Source organism: Periplaneta americana, chromosome 1 (assembly GCF_040183065.1).
Source record: "Periplaneta americana isolate PAMFEO1 chromosome 1, P.americana_PAMFEO1_priV1, whole genome shotgun sequence".
NCBI classification, from domain to species: Eukaryota; Metazoa; Arthropoda; class Insecta; order Blattodea; family Blattidae; genus Periplaneta; species Periplaneta americana.
This window is the reverse complement of record NC_091117.1, coordinates 173,654,951-173,670,684: the sequence shown is the minus strand read 5'-3', so window position 1 is coordinate 173,670,684 and position 15,734 is coordinate 173,654,951. Positions and strand designations below refer to the sequence as shown.

Sequence of the window (15,734 nt, the reverse complement as noted above, 5' to 3'; positions counted from 1 at the left end):
TCTCTTTCTCTCTCTTTCCCCCCCTCTCTCTCTCTCTCTCTCTCTCTGAACCAAAGTATTTCTGAGTTTAGATTTTCACGACTGTTGTGTTCAGAAGGTACATCTTAAAACTGTTCCAACGCTCCGTAACTACGTACAGATTCCATCAACAGAACAAATTAATACTACTTGAAGAACCACCTACTACGTTATGTCCTAGATCATATATACCACAGATAGGTCGGCCTTATAGACTTTTACGTTAACAACTTTTGTCAGGTTTACTACGCTGCCATCTAGTTAGTACATAAGGAGTGACGTCATAATTCCCATTTGAATTGCATTAGCGACTGTACTGCAATCTCGTGTTCGTTTACGGCGGAAGGGTGGCGATCCTGGCGATTGTTCTCTTCAAAGTGCAAACGATTTTAACATAGCAATGACCTATCTGTTACATATATGATCTATGGTTATGTTGACTACTTCAAACAACTTGTTTATAGTAATCCGCAAAATGTTCTAAATTTTCTTAAGCCATTGTAAATCCCTTATTGCATTCGTAACAGTAAGAGCAGTTCACGCCTGCAGAGACTGACATTATTCTAGGAATAAATTTGCAAAACAAGATGCAAAACCCACACAAAAATAGTTCAACTGAGCAAGGTGGCTCAGACGGTTACGTTTGAGACTCACATTCGGAAGGTCCCGGGATCAAACCCCATGGCCGGCCAGTCCCACTGAGGTTTTTCATGATTTTCCTGTCAAAAATCCCAGATTGAACACTTGTATGCCATAATTCATCACCGCCTCAACCATCAATATAAACATTAAACAAATATATAAATCAGTTACATGAATACAAGTCAACTATAACACACAACAATAGAAACAAAAGGTTAACAAAAATCAACGCTTACCGATGTACCCAAATATCCTGCACATGCGATATGATCATAGATGTTAAAGCGTGTTTAAATGTATATAAGAATAATAGTTCAATGGCTTTGTTATAGGTATTGTATTTGAAAATACATGTTTCCAAAGCAACCCTTAAGAAACAATAAGTGCTGTTATGTTAAACCAGATTCTTTTGTGCGAGATCGTGCATATTTGCTTGTTTTCCGCACAGAACCAATACGCGGTAAGTGTGAAATACCACATTCAGTATTCCCAACGTAACACGCACAACAATTTCCCTCTTCTTACCGCTTAAGCGCGACATTCTTTTTACTGCTTTAGGCTTTTAACATATTATTTTTAGAGACGTTTAACAGAGTGATAATTATAAATTGGAAACTTACCACTGCAATTTCACCTAAATTGCAATGTTAATTATTGTTTTTAAATATTTGCAAAAATTAAGTAAAGTCTACTACTCCACGAAACTTATTGCATTCCTCATATAAGTAACATTAAGGAAGCCGTGAAAAAATCAACAAAATTCCAGATGCCGATGTTATTACTGCAATATGTTATATAAATACAGTAATATTGTTAAAATATTAAAATGAAAAATAAATCATTACATAACCTTACCGTTTGTTTTAAGTTCGCATTTATAGACTGGGGGAAAAAAAGACAGACGTATATCACGGCCTGCTGGAGTATAGTAAACACAGAAAATATTTTAAAGCAACAATGTTGAAGATAGATATTTTTGTTTTGCAAATTTGCCGTCATTAAACAGAAACCAACATGGAGATTTCATTGCAACTAATTAGAAATTCATCTTTCAGGTATGTAATAAACGATCTTCGCACAAAATAATGTACGATACACGAGCGGTATGTTTGTTTTCATGTTCTCGGAAATTAAAAAAGCTCAACTATGTTTCGCTTTTTCAATCTTTTCCTCGAACATGAAAACGTCAACATACCGTTCTTCTAACGTATATTACTATTGTATATCTATTTCATCTATAAACCAGGACCTGATTGTAGTTCTGTAAGACCTCTAGCTGAAAAATTTCCCTTCTGTGACGTCATCAAAGATGATGTTTGCTCGAACTTATACCTCTGTTAGTACTCGGCCAATTTCCATGGGAATTGTTTCATTGTATTGTAATTACAATTCTATGAGCTGGATAGAATTTTTTGTAATTTATTTTCAATTTTCAATTGTTGTCTAGTTTGTTGCTAGAACACAAGTTCTTGTATTTTAACTCTGTATATATTGTAACAAATTCAGTGCTAGTAATGGAGATAAATTCTTCATAATAACATCATGATATCATAAATAAAATGATACTATATTATGATTAAAAAATACGGCGGCGATTATATTGAAAACATTTTTTGTCTCAAAAGAATTCTTACAAGTTGAAACCGAGCTCATAACACTCCTACAACAGACTACACCATTTTCTCTACAAATGTGTGAGGATTCTGAAAATTGTTAACAATATTATACTCCCCAAAAGTCATTAAGATACTTCTGTTACTTTTCTGGCATCAAACTTACCACATATTACCACACAGCTGCAGATCTGCTTGGTAATAAGTGATCAGTGCTGCCAACTCAATTTTTAAAAACCCGCTAAGAAACATTGCGCAAGTCGTTAAACTGCAATATTATCATCGTAAAATTCGATTATTTTGCCGCTTTGAGTGCTAAAAAATCCAATAAATCCTTGTATTATTAACAATACAAATTTCGTATATTTTACCCGATAAACTAACACTGAAAAACGCCAGATCTAGCTGAAAAACATTGGCAACACTGTAATGATAGAATGGTCATTGGTGTCGAGTGTTTCCCCTAAGTAATAAATTAAATGCAACATACTAATATTTTTTCAACATGCGTGTACATGGATTCAGCCCCCCTATGAGTCTTCGATCGATAATTTTGATTTGATAATTGATGTAGAATTTAAGAGTAGTTCGAGAGGCTGAATTTTATGATAATAATAAAAGCAACATATTTTTCCACTTCAATAAGAATTATACCTATGTATTTGAAAAGTAACATTGCACTATTTTAAACCTATAAAATCGGACTGTTATTAGACGAGAGTGTCCACACCTGTGGAGTAACGGCTAGCACGTCTGGCCACGAAACCAGGTGGCCCGGGTTCGATTCCCGGTCAGGGCAAGGTACCTGGTTGAGGTTTTTTCCGGGGTTTTCCCTCAACCCAATATGAGCAAATGCTGGGTAACTTTCGGTGCTGGACCCCGGACTCATTTCACCGGCATTATCACCTTCATCTCATTCAGACGCTAAATAACCTAAGCTGTTGATAAAGCGTCGTAAAATAACCTACTAAAAAAATAGACGAGAGTGTGAGAGACGGATACACAGACGTCGACTTATTCGGTGTCTGGTAGAGTTACCGGGTAGCTCAGTTGGTAGAGCGTTGGTATGTTTAACCAGAGGTCCCGGGTTCGATACCCGGCCCCCGGAACAATTTTTCCCTCGAAATTATTCAAATCAACTTTACAGGGAGTTATACCTGAAAGGTTGATTTGCATGATTTTTTTATGTACGAATATACAGGGACATCATTTTATTTTTACTAACATTTTTAATATTAACCTGGCTATACCTTTGGATCAACACCGTTTGCTACCCCCTTCCACAACTGCAGTTCGATGATACTGGCGAAATATGCGAACAAATCACTTTGCTAGGTATAGGAGGGAAGAAAAGTAGTTCATCCATTTACGTAAACTAGGAAATATCGCGCTTTTGAGTTTGATTATTTGCATTAGGTTTTTGTTTAATCTAAATACAGTATAGTATTAACAATGAGTGTTTTTACTGACGAACTGAGCTATCCATTCGGACGTATTCATTATGCAGTGTATATTATACTATCTACAGCACATTAGCGTACAATATAGATAATGAAGTTAAATTGAAAATAATCATAATATGGATATTTAAATTCATTTTTTTAAATGGTGGCCGTTCATTTCGATAAAGGCTTCAGTTCTAATGTGCATATTATCGCACTATAGACTATTGTACCTAATCCCAATTACCAGTTTCGTCCTTCGTAACTAGTAACTCTGCCCGATCCGAAAAGATAGAATTACTCAGACATACTATCTACTGTCCGTCCAAGTGGTCGTAGAAAGGGAGGAAATCGCGTGACAGTTAATTATTTAACGAGGCCCTTTTATTTAAGTTGTTTTAAACAGTTGTATAATATTACGCAGACGTCCAATTCCTAACAGAAATTAATATTCTCACAAAAGAGCTAAGACGACAGCCCAGCCACTAGCTGGCGAATAAAAGCAGGTGGGGGAAACCGGGATACGACGTAGGCAAATGGACGACAGAACCTGTGCGAAAATGATTCAATATTGAAAGCTCTTTCGTCACTGGAAAACGCGAACATATTTTTGGAACGTACTGTTTACTATAACTGTAAGGCTACTATGACTATATATGCGGTCTTGGATCTTTGTGCAGGGCGGTTGAACTTCATTAGTAGAAGGGGTGGGAGTGAAGTACATACAAAAACTCAGGTACAATAAAAATTGAAGTAAAAATAAGGTGATGTCCCTGTACGAGGTTGCTATCGAACACCATCGATTTGCTGTAATACTAAACACAAATTATATCTTCATATATCATATATACAGCGTTCCTTTCTATTTTATGAGTTGTAACATATTTAGGACTGAAAGAGTTCCTAACAAACTTACTCATATAAGTTTACACTGCTCTTAAACAAATAATAATAAAAATTTAGAAACAACTCTGATAAGGGTCTTGACTGTAGCACAATGATTCGAATGTTTGAGCAAAGCGAGTATCATTGATGAGTCGCCACTTCATATACAATAGTGGCAAAAAAACCGGACCGACCCTTATAGCTGATTTCAGAGCCTTGTTCACTCCAGAGCGTCGGTGCATATTCCTTGGACTTTCGTGGTTCGAATCCTGCCTGGGAAGGAACCTTTTTTTTTCGTTCCTTATTCAAATTTATTCCCAATACAGTACTTTTCGATTACAGCGATATTTTACTACTTAATTAACTTATTATTCCCAGAACATGAATTTTACCAGCTTCTTTTCTAATGGCTTTCGAAATGGGCTACGTCAATAGTCAAAACAACAACAATTTCAATAGATTACTCGCTATCTTGTGAATGCGGGCGTGGCATGCGCAGTGGCTCATTTCGGGGACTGATTATTCCGTCGGTCCGGTTTTTTTTGCCACTACTGTACATAATTATATTTAATATATAAAACTCTGTCTTCAGGATTTCTGTAATAATACTAACAACGTTTTTGTAAGTATCAACTATTTCAAGAGAAGACATTTTACCTTTCATGGTTGTGAAATTTTGGATGTTATTTCTTTTCAAATTGTTGTGAAAACATTTAAAGTTTTGCCATAAACTACGATTTATTATCATTTTATAAATTGTCGTAATATAGTTATGATTATGAAGTCATTATTTTCAGTCTCATTGTAGCGACACGATTTTCTTTCGACATCACACGATGTTATCGGTGTGACATTTTGAAATAGTTTATATTTGTTATAATGTTGTTGTGTATTATCTTGTATCTGTTCACTACTTAATTCATATTGCACTTCACAGAGTTTCGAATATGTAGGACTTTGTTGTTTTGTCACAAACACTGTTCAGTTTTAGTTTAACCTTCTATTATTATCAAAAAATGATTGTGTAGAATTTACAGTTATCTCTTAACACGAAGGTAAGTATTCAGTACTCATGGTTGTTGGATCGGAAAGGTCTAGACATATACAGTGAGTAACAAAAATATTCGGACATCCGTCAACTAACAATTCAATGACATATATTTACATATAAATATATAAAAATAAGCTTTTCTTATTTTTTCCCTAAAAGTATCCCATTTCATATAAAAATTTTCAACACAACAATTCCTATTAACTTAATTTCCTTCTAATTATTCAAACATAAAGGAAAAAATTCGATTTCTAATACTAACAAAAATATTAGGACACTTTTTGAAAACAAAGAATACTATTCCAGCTCGTTATTATTAGTACATTGTAGGACCACCCTTCTGTTTAATAAATCTTTCAGTCGGGGTGGCATGCTATGTACTAATTTTTTTGTTATGTCTATAGAATTTTCACCCATTCTTCTTGAAGTCTTGCTTTTAGCTCTTCTTTAGAAGAAACAGGCCTTGATCCAACCCTCCTGTTAAGTTCTTCCCATAAATGTTCAATAGGGTTCAAATCCGGCGATTGTGGAGGAGGATGAAGCACTTTAGGGCATTTGTAGAGCAGATATTCTTGTACAATATAGGAGTTATGCTTGGGGTCGTTGTTCTGGTAAAACATAAATTCCTTTTCAATTCCAAGCTTTTCTGCACTTTTCACTAAATTGTATGCAGGAGGTTAGGTAGTCTTCCTTCTTCATGATATCCTAGATGAACACCAATTCACCAATCCCAGAAGCTGACTTGCACCTCCATATCATCACATTTCCTCTACCGTGTTTAACAGTAGCTCGTAAATTCTTGGTTTTCATTTCCTCCTTAGGCTTTCTCCAGACCATTTGCCTACCATCGCTGCCAAAAACATTGAATTTGCTCTCATCAGAAAAAAGAGCCTTTTCCCACCAATCTTCGCCTTTATTTTCATATTCCTTAGCAAACTGAAGTCGTTTACGTCTGTTCCTTTCACAAACATAAGGCTTTTTTCGTGTTATTCTTCCGTTGTAGCCCCGTTTATGTATTGCCCTCTTAATTATTTGGGCATGCACTTTTTTACCCGTAGCCGATTCAATTTCAGAAACTAACTTCGGGGCACTTATACGAGGGTTCTTTTTAATCTGTCTGATAACAAGAGATTCTTCTCTGTCTGTGAGGACTTTTCGGCGACCTTTTTGCTTTCTCAGCTCTATTCTGTCCTCGTTTTTATATCTGAGAATTATGTCAGACACTGTACTTTTCTTCATCTGAAGTAAATCTCCAATGTTTCGAATGGTTTTCCCTTTTTCGTGATGGAATATCACTAACTGCCTTGATTAAATGTTGTTTGCTTACCTTTACGCCCCATTTTGTGTTTCGTCTTGCTGAAACGACAGCACAAGTAAGAAAGTACTCTCGCATATTATTGAAACTCGATACCTCCACCTACTGTGTAATGTAAGTGATCAACAGAGGTGTACAGAATAGGACCAACAGGACTTTCCGAATATTTTTGTTACGCAGTAAATTGTATATTTGTTTACCTTTATATAAATATATTAACATACCATTTCATTAGCAAGCTCTTTTTATGTCCATGTTGTGCAAATTGGTTTATTTGACGTAACCGCAAGCGTAATTTCTGAGTTTTTGCAAACACGTTTATTAACATACACATAAACATATGGAATATTAAGTGTCCGAATAATTCTGTTATTCACTGTACTTTTCAACGAAGTGTTCAAAATAGGGATCCTCAAGTTAATGAAACGGAATATTCGCACATATCATCAGACACAATTCATAATAAAAAGTGGGCTCATACGAAATCGAATCACTGAACAATTTCAGATGCTCGATGTGTCTTTTATAGTTACTATGGTTTTCTAAATCACGACGCTTATTAAATTTCATATCTAACTTACACACTTCACAACATAATATGTTTTTGTTCCTCGACAGAAAAATATTCATCTCCAAAGTCTTTTACAAGCAAAGGTAAAGTTACAGATTTTAATGATGGCATTTTAATACATCTTCACAGTACCGTTGCTACATCACAGCTGAACTCCTGACGAAAAGTTTACTTTTTAAACAGCAAATAGGCGTGCTGTGTTGAAACAATCTATTATAATGTAGTAAACAATACAAAACCCGCACCCATTTAACTTCGAATGAACGGGGCTCCCTTAACACGACGTTTTTCATTTTGCGTATGAACCTCAAGGTACATCAATAAAGTAAATAGCTAACGTCATCCTATAGCCAGTGTTCCTTAAACCTGTAGCCGCCTCTAAGCAATGTTTTGATGTCCAAACTTTGTTCCGTATTTATGACTTACGGGGTTTCTGACCTATTTAATTACTTGAATAGTCATTATAATAGTCAATAGCATAATGCAGCCGTGGCGAAAATGTAATCGTATGCCGAGCCACTGTGTAACCTGCAACGTGCAAAGCACCTATGGAGGGAGGCGGACATCCGAAGGGGAAGTGAAGCAATTCTCTGACTTATTAACAGATTTTCATTTTCTATACGTCAAGCACTTAAATATAATTTTATAGAGTATAAGCTTACAAACTAATGTTTAGTACGTGTAACGAAGAAAGAAATGAACAAGAAAACATAGGACACATTATCACAATCTAAAGTTAACTGTCTTCAGAATGTATCTGAGACAGAGTTTCAAAATCAGGAATTATGTCACTTACTGCCAGTCGTAGTTGATCACGAAGGTCTTGGTCTACCAGTCGTAATCTAAATTAGGTTTTTACTATTTTCATTGTTGAAAATAATTTTTCACAAACGTAAGTTGTAGAGAACTTGGCTTCAACAGAGCAAGCGAAAGAACGAAGCTTCGGATATTTATTTTTTGGCAAAGATTTGAAAAGTTCAACATTTGTCAAGTCCTTTGATCTAGTTTTCATTGTAACATTACATTGTAAATCTGCGAGTTTAAATTGAAGACCTAATCGCATTATTCGTACATCTGCTGAAAAAGGATCGAAATAATAATAATAATAATAATAATAATAATAATAATAATAACAACACTTAACCTTTTAATGTTTCATGAGTGACATGTAGTATAATGCTGTTTTATGCTATACAACCGTTTTCCTCGTAATACTTTTGAACAAATCATACATTTAATATTCTCACCATATTGGCAGCAAAAAAAGAAATGCGTCCTCCCATCCTACATGAAACTTTCGTTTATGCAGAGGTACATGGTTTTGAGAGAGACATTGCGACGATACGCCACTCGCAGGTCCGAGACAAATACAAATGGAACGGAGTTTGACTCCAGTGAGTGAGAGGGTGGTGGTTGGGGGAGCAAGAGACATGCACAGCTATCATTGCGAGCCACAATGTGCTCGTGAGTTACATTTTCGCCACGGCTGGTCTAATGTACTGTACATACGCATTTCGAAGCTGACCTAGATTCAATTTCCTATAACAAGTCGAGGTGATGTATCTCTTTGACTGTTTTTATGTTTGTTTTCCAATCTCTCTCTCATTCTCATTCTCTCCTCTCCATCTCCCTCCCTCCCTCCCTCCTTCTCCCTCCCCTCTCTATTTCTCTCTCTCTCTCTCTCTCTCTCTCTCAGTGAATGGGAGTATGTCTTTGATACTGTTTTTGGCCTGCATCGTCACGCCAATTCCGTCATAAAAGAGGCCCGCCACTTCTAATAATAATTGATCCCTGATCAGCTTGAAAATGAAAAGAGTGGACCAATAAGTCCAGTAGTTGGATTGAAGTACAGTAGAACTTGGTTATAACGATATCCAAGGGACCTTAAACATTATGTTGTTATAAACGAGTGTCGTAGTAACCGAGATTCACATTATCAATCTAGTGAGGTGGAAAATGAAAAATAACAAATTTAATTAGACTTATTTTAGATTTATGTATTGACTTTTAAGCCTACAATGAACATAATAAAATACACGTAGGCCTACAATTATAAATACAGTATTCTGTATTAAAACAGTTTGTTTAGTACTCACCAAACTACTTTACTTAGAAGTGAAGTAATCAGTCATTTTACTATGTTGTCTTCTACTTGCCCAATACATACTTTCTAGGGCTAAATTATGTTCTATGTTCATAATTTAAGTTTCAATTTCACTGCTCCCTTCCCTAGCTTCATAGAACATGTTCATAATTCTAATGACTTCTAAAGCGTCACTCACTTCTATTAGTGGCCATACTGCGTTAAAACGCGTGCACTTAGTGAAAACGTCCTGTCGAAACTGATATAATACCGCATGAATTCGGGCAGGTTACAATGGGGTGGAGAATCCGCCTGCGTTTCAGAGGTCTATGACAGAAGGGGACTGTAAAGAATTTGTCAGAGTCAGATTTCAACACAATATTTCTTAAAACACTTTGGTTCTTAGAAAATAATATTCAAAACTGAGGTTGAAAACGACGTTATATGCGAGGTAGACGCATATACATTTGTCGTATTAAGCAAGGTAGAAAAGCATATGTCTTATGGGGAATTAGTTGGGACCACAGAATATTTGACGTTATAGGCGAGGTGTCGCACAAAACGAGGTCGCTATAACCAAGTTCTACTGTAATTAAACGTAGGCTGTATTTAAATAAACGAAATTATGACTTACTTGCAAAATACATTGAATCCCTATACAGACCGGTCCCGGGTAGTATTGTTCTATCGGGTTAATGACGGTAGTGAGGAGAGTCCGTCCCTAGGAAGCCAATCGGCAAAGGGTGGAATGGGACCGGTCTGCATAGGGCAGATGCACGGACTTGTTCGTACTCCGTCGTAAGACTATTCGCCGCCCGACAACACTTACAGTTATGTAGAGGTTAGAGTGGAACCGATCTGCATAGAAACTCTCGGTAATTTCTTACTTTTCCTGGGTATGAAGGTATTTTGATTTTCTTTCGCCATTATCGAACCCACGTCCCTGTGATTAAAAGACGTCATGCATATAATTGAGATAGTATAGTAGCTGAACTAGGGTAACGAATATCGTTGTAATCATTACATTCGTTAGATACTTCTGACGATACTGTATTAAATATGTCGTAAAACTGAACCTAATTTTGTAGTTCTTGGAATCTTCAGTTGTGTTTGTAATAGTATAAGCATCGGAAGTTTCATAACTTCTTACCAGTTTTATGGATTATAAAAGTGACTAAAATGTAGCTGTTTTTTAATTAGACTGTTAAAATGACGAATTCCGCAGCAACATCTCAGGTTATTTAGCGTCTGAATGAAATGAAGGTGATAATGCCAGTGAAATGAGTCCGGGGTCCAGCACCGTTAGTTACCCAGCATTTGCTCATATTGGATTGAGGGGAAATTCCGGAAAAAACCTCAACCAGGTAACTTTTCCCGACCGTGAATCGAATCCGGACCACCTGGTTTCGCGGCCAGACGCGCTAATCGTTACTCCACAGGTGTGGACTACTATTATATTATATTTTATATACCTGGTACATATATTATTTTATTATGCTAATTTATGTGAAAGATACAAGTTTGAACTCGATTCGTACTGTACCTGTGTATGAAGGCACAAATTTAGTTAATGGGTGCAAATGCTAATTAAAAGCATTTTAATGTTAGGAGCACAGCATTACGAATTTATAGCTTTAGACATTTATAACTTTATTAATTTGATGTGTTGATAACGGATGTATTACTATAAGTATCTGCCTAAGTTTTTAATTGGTTGTGAGGGCTCTTGAATCTCAGGAAGAAAAACTTTTCCAGCAGCGCAACGTATTCAAGACTAATTTACAAACATGTCAAACGAATTATTCTTGCAACGAAAACGGATGCTCCCTAGACCAATTTAGTCGTATTTAAATTATGTAATTACTTCATAGTTTCATCTGGTGTTGTATGACGTTATGACTGAAATACCTATAATATTAATTGTTTTTATTGATAACATTCGGCCATAACTGACCGAGTATATAAGATCTCGCGCTCAGAGGGGTGGATTTCGGGGTTTGAGATGGCCTACAAACCACAAGTCATGCTAAAGATGTTGGTTTGTTAATTAATCAATATGGAGTATTGTGCACTACATAGAACTGTTACATATTAAATATACATTACCATAGCTCACCAAATACGTAATTAAGCAATAAAAATTATGTTACTGAATAATTATTAATACTTAATATGTGCCGCGTGTATATTTGTAAAATTATTCCGTCTCTGGCTTTCATTCTTTCATAAAAAACGCAACGCAAATCAGACAGCAAATTTCAGCACGATACCTCCAAGTAGCATTAAATTTAACTACAGTACATATAGCTGATTATTAGTTTCGACAGTATATAAAGTTTTCTATGCGTAAGGGTCTGTTTAGTGCTACCTTATATGCATTTGTGCCCAGTCCTCGATTCACTCATAAGCTTCTGAAATGACATAAAGCCTACGTCCGTCTAAAGGAACTACACTTTCCAATGATGTAAGAATTATTTAAATCTATTAAAATAGTTTCTTGAGATTGCCTCATACAAACACACAAACTCTCTCTCTTTATAATATAATAATATTTAGTATCATACCATCTGTATATTAATCCGATTGTTGTCCAAGGATTCCAAGGCCGTCTTAAATAAATGCAGAGTCATTTGTTTGATCTTTATTACTCGTATATTCGTAGCTAACGTCGCATATTAATCTCACGTGGCCAGGATATAAAAAGCATTGTTATTTTAAAACAAATATATATACTAGGTTCAAAAAGTTTCCGGAATTTGCTAGTATCATAGAAACCACGTACCTTAAACACTATTCTACAGCATTCCCTTCAAAATAGTTGCCTTCCGCAACAACACACTTTTGCCAACGTGTGTAGAGTTCCTGGAAGCCATTTTGTGAAACTCGTTTTAGTGCTTTCGTCGCGTTTGCGATAACCTCTTCAGCATTGAATCGCCGTCCTTTCAGATGACTTTTCAGACGGGGAAACAGAAAGTAATCAGGTGGTGAGAGATCAGGAAAGTATGGTGGGTGATCCAAAGCAGTTACGTTGTGCCTGGCAAGAAAATTCTTTACAATAATTGCGCGATGAGCAGGTGCATTGTCATGCATAAGGAACCAGTTGTTTTCCACCCACTTTTCTGGACGTTTCCTTCTCACTGAGTCCCGGAGGCGACGGAGGATTTCTACGTACAATTCTTTCGTTACAGTACGGCCTTCTGGAATGAACTCATGGTGGATGAGACCCTGAGAGTCGAAGAAAACTTCCAACATAACTTTGCCTTTGGAAGTGTCCCTAGGAAAGTTTTGCTTCCGAGGAGATGTTTTCGATTTCCACTCAGATGACTGTCGTTTAGGGACTGGGTCGTACAAGTAGCACCAAGTTTCATCACCAGCAATAATTTTGTTTAAGAAATCACCATCTTAATCAACCATACTGATCATGTCCCCAGCAAGAGTCATTCTTGTTTCTTTCTGTTCTGCCGACAACATTTTCGGAACTAACTTCTGAGACACGTAATGCATGTTGAGATGCTTGTGAAGAACATTGTGTACACTTCCGACTGATATTCCGACCTCTGCTGCTATCTCTTTTATGGTTTTACGTCGGTCGTCCCTCACAACATTACGCACACGCTGACCGATTGCTTCATTTGTTGCAGTTGTTGGTCGGCCGCTGCGTACGTCATCTTTGATGCTATCGCGGCCACCAGAAAAGCGTTTATGCCAGGCATACACTTGAGTTTTTTTCATTGCTGCTTCGCCATATGCTTCTTCCAACAATCTTAATGTCTCTGCAGGAGTTTTGTGTAACAAAACACAGAACTTGATGTTTGTACGTTGCTCTGTGGACATAATCACAAAATGCGACGAACAAACAAAACACTATGATAAACAATTGCCTACAACTCAAAACCAACAATCGCCATTATCAACAAACTTTAAGGAAATGACATCATGAATGTTACCAACAAAACAAATGTATAATATCCCTTGTTATATATTAATACGAAAAATGGTAGTAAAATTCCGGGAACTTTTTGAACCCATATGATAATGCAGAATTCCTGCACGGAAATATGTACTTCGGTACATCATAGACCCTAGTAGTATCAGTCCTATCAAAATTTTGCATAGAATAAAAGTTATAGGAAATCGTTTTTAAAGAAACTTTTTTTATGTAACATTTGTAAAAAAAAATGAGTAATAAGCGATATATTTCGATTTATTTAATTCAGGCCCCCTTATAACCCCCCCATTTTAAATAAAGTATTTTGAATGTCATATAGCCTAAAATCTAAGTTACAACGAACTTAATTTATATTCCAATTTTCATCGAAATCCGTTCAGCCATTATCGCGTGAAAAGGTAACAGACAGACAGACAGACATACGAACAAAAATTTCAAAAAAGCGATTTTCGATTTCAGGATGATTAATTATACATGTTAACACCAATTATTTTCGGAAAAACGAAAATTACCAGAAAAATTTCGGTTACAGATTTATTATTAGTATAGACTAATAAACGGGTAGAATAGTTGGAAGAAAATAATACCTAATCGTTTAAATAATTATTTCCATAAAACATGTCGAAAATTGAAGTTCAACATGAAATAGTTCACAAGAAAATATCACAGCGTGATATTTTAAGTTCCGGTTCCAATACAATTTCTAATACGTCTTTAAAAGGACGTTTCCTTCACGCCAGTTTTCGTTGTCTATCTTCACGAACATTTGATGTATAATTCCTAGAAATGTGCCTAATCTTGCAATTGGAATTCCCCTTTTCGTATACACGGACCAATGGCCTTGGAAGTTCATATATCCTACAATTCTCCTTATCGGCCGCATTGCTTATAAAAGAATTCACATTCATAAGGACAGCACAACGAAAGCAACTTGGTAGATACGAGCTTAAAAATGAACTACAAATTGGTAAGTAACCTTCAAATTATTATTGTTAAAAGAATTTGACCTTTATTTTTTCTCTCTTTCTTATTATGTTATAGATATCTGTAAAAGAGAAATTATGATGCAATATCAATCCATTTCTAAATATTCACCAAAATATTGCTTTTCGTTTCTCACATACCGAAAAATAATTACATTTTGGCATGCCATCTTTCTGCCCATGTATAGCATTTTTTCCTGCACTATTTGACAATTTTTCTTGGTATTCAGTATGTAGAAGTCAGTTTACGCGAAAATGATACACATTAGTAAGTAGGCTGAAGTAATAAACCTTCATTTAAAATGTTAAATAACTCTTTACTCAAAATCAACCCTAAATATTTCCTTCACTTTTCTCGCATAAAGCAGAGAAGCATAATATGTAACGATACAGACCATACACTTCTAAATGTTGCTTTACTTGCAGAACCTGGCAGCTAAGTTACTACTACTTCACGTTGACCCATATTCAAATCTTGGATCGGGAATAGTATTTGTGGTGGGGATTCTCCCGTTTTTTCTTCCTCATCGCATCAACACTGTCCTTTCATTAATATCTTGAAAAATAGGGCCCCACTTGTATTCTTACATCGAATGTTTTTTAATATCTCATTCTAAAGTTTGGAAAAAGGAGCGTGTATCGGTAATGAAATGTCAGCCACACGTTCATTTACAATAATCATTATAACTCAATAATGAATTGCCACTGGAGGTTTTATGATTAGCTCACTGAATATGCCATAAGGACAAAATGTCATAAATCGTTAATATAAAATAATATAACGAGAATTATAGTGAAAAAAACATTACTGGTATCAGTCGCTAACCCTCCACCCCTTTGGTATGCGGCTGTTAGTATAAGTACCATGATTATTTTGTTAATTGTAGGTTATGAACGACCCAGAAAAGATTACAAAAGAAAGAAAATAATTTTAAGATTAAAATAGATGAATCTAATCTAATTATTATGCTAAGCTGGTATTAATGTTGGCTATTTATATAGGCCTACGTGATTTATTTAAACTTAGGCCTACCTGTAGGCTTTAACATTCTCGGTCGTTTCGGCTTTATTTTCATTAAAGCTGCTCGAAAATCAGGAACAAAATCGTCGTCTTTAAAATGATCAGAGCATAATCTGCTTGTATCAGGATTGAATTTATCTTGTCTTTTGCACGCAATTACC

The 15,734-nt window shown here is 35.7% G+C and overlaps 1 long non-coding RNA gene across 2 annotated transcripts in view; it reads left to right on the top strand.

Annotated features, from left to right (window-relative positions):
- Window positions 1-15,734, top strand: part of LOC138704266 (uncharacterized) — an 82,873-nt gene that overhangs the window by 22,083 nt on the left and 45,056 nt on the right. Inside the window, exon 1 of one of the 2 annotated variants that reach the window (XR_011333295.1) lies at window positions 14,420-14,536. The exons of the other annotated variant lie outside the window; for it this stretch is intronic. This is a non-coding gene — a long non-coding RNA (uncharacterized lncRNA). Of the gene's footprint in view, window positions 1-14,419; window positions 14,537-15,734 lie in introns of those variants that run through there. 2 annotated transcript variants of the gene reach the window in all.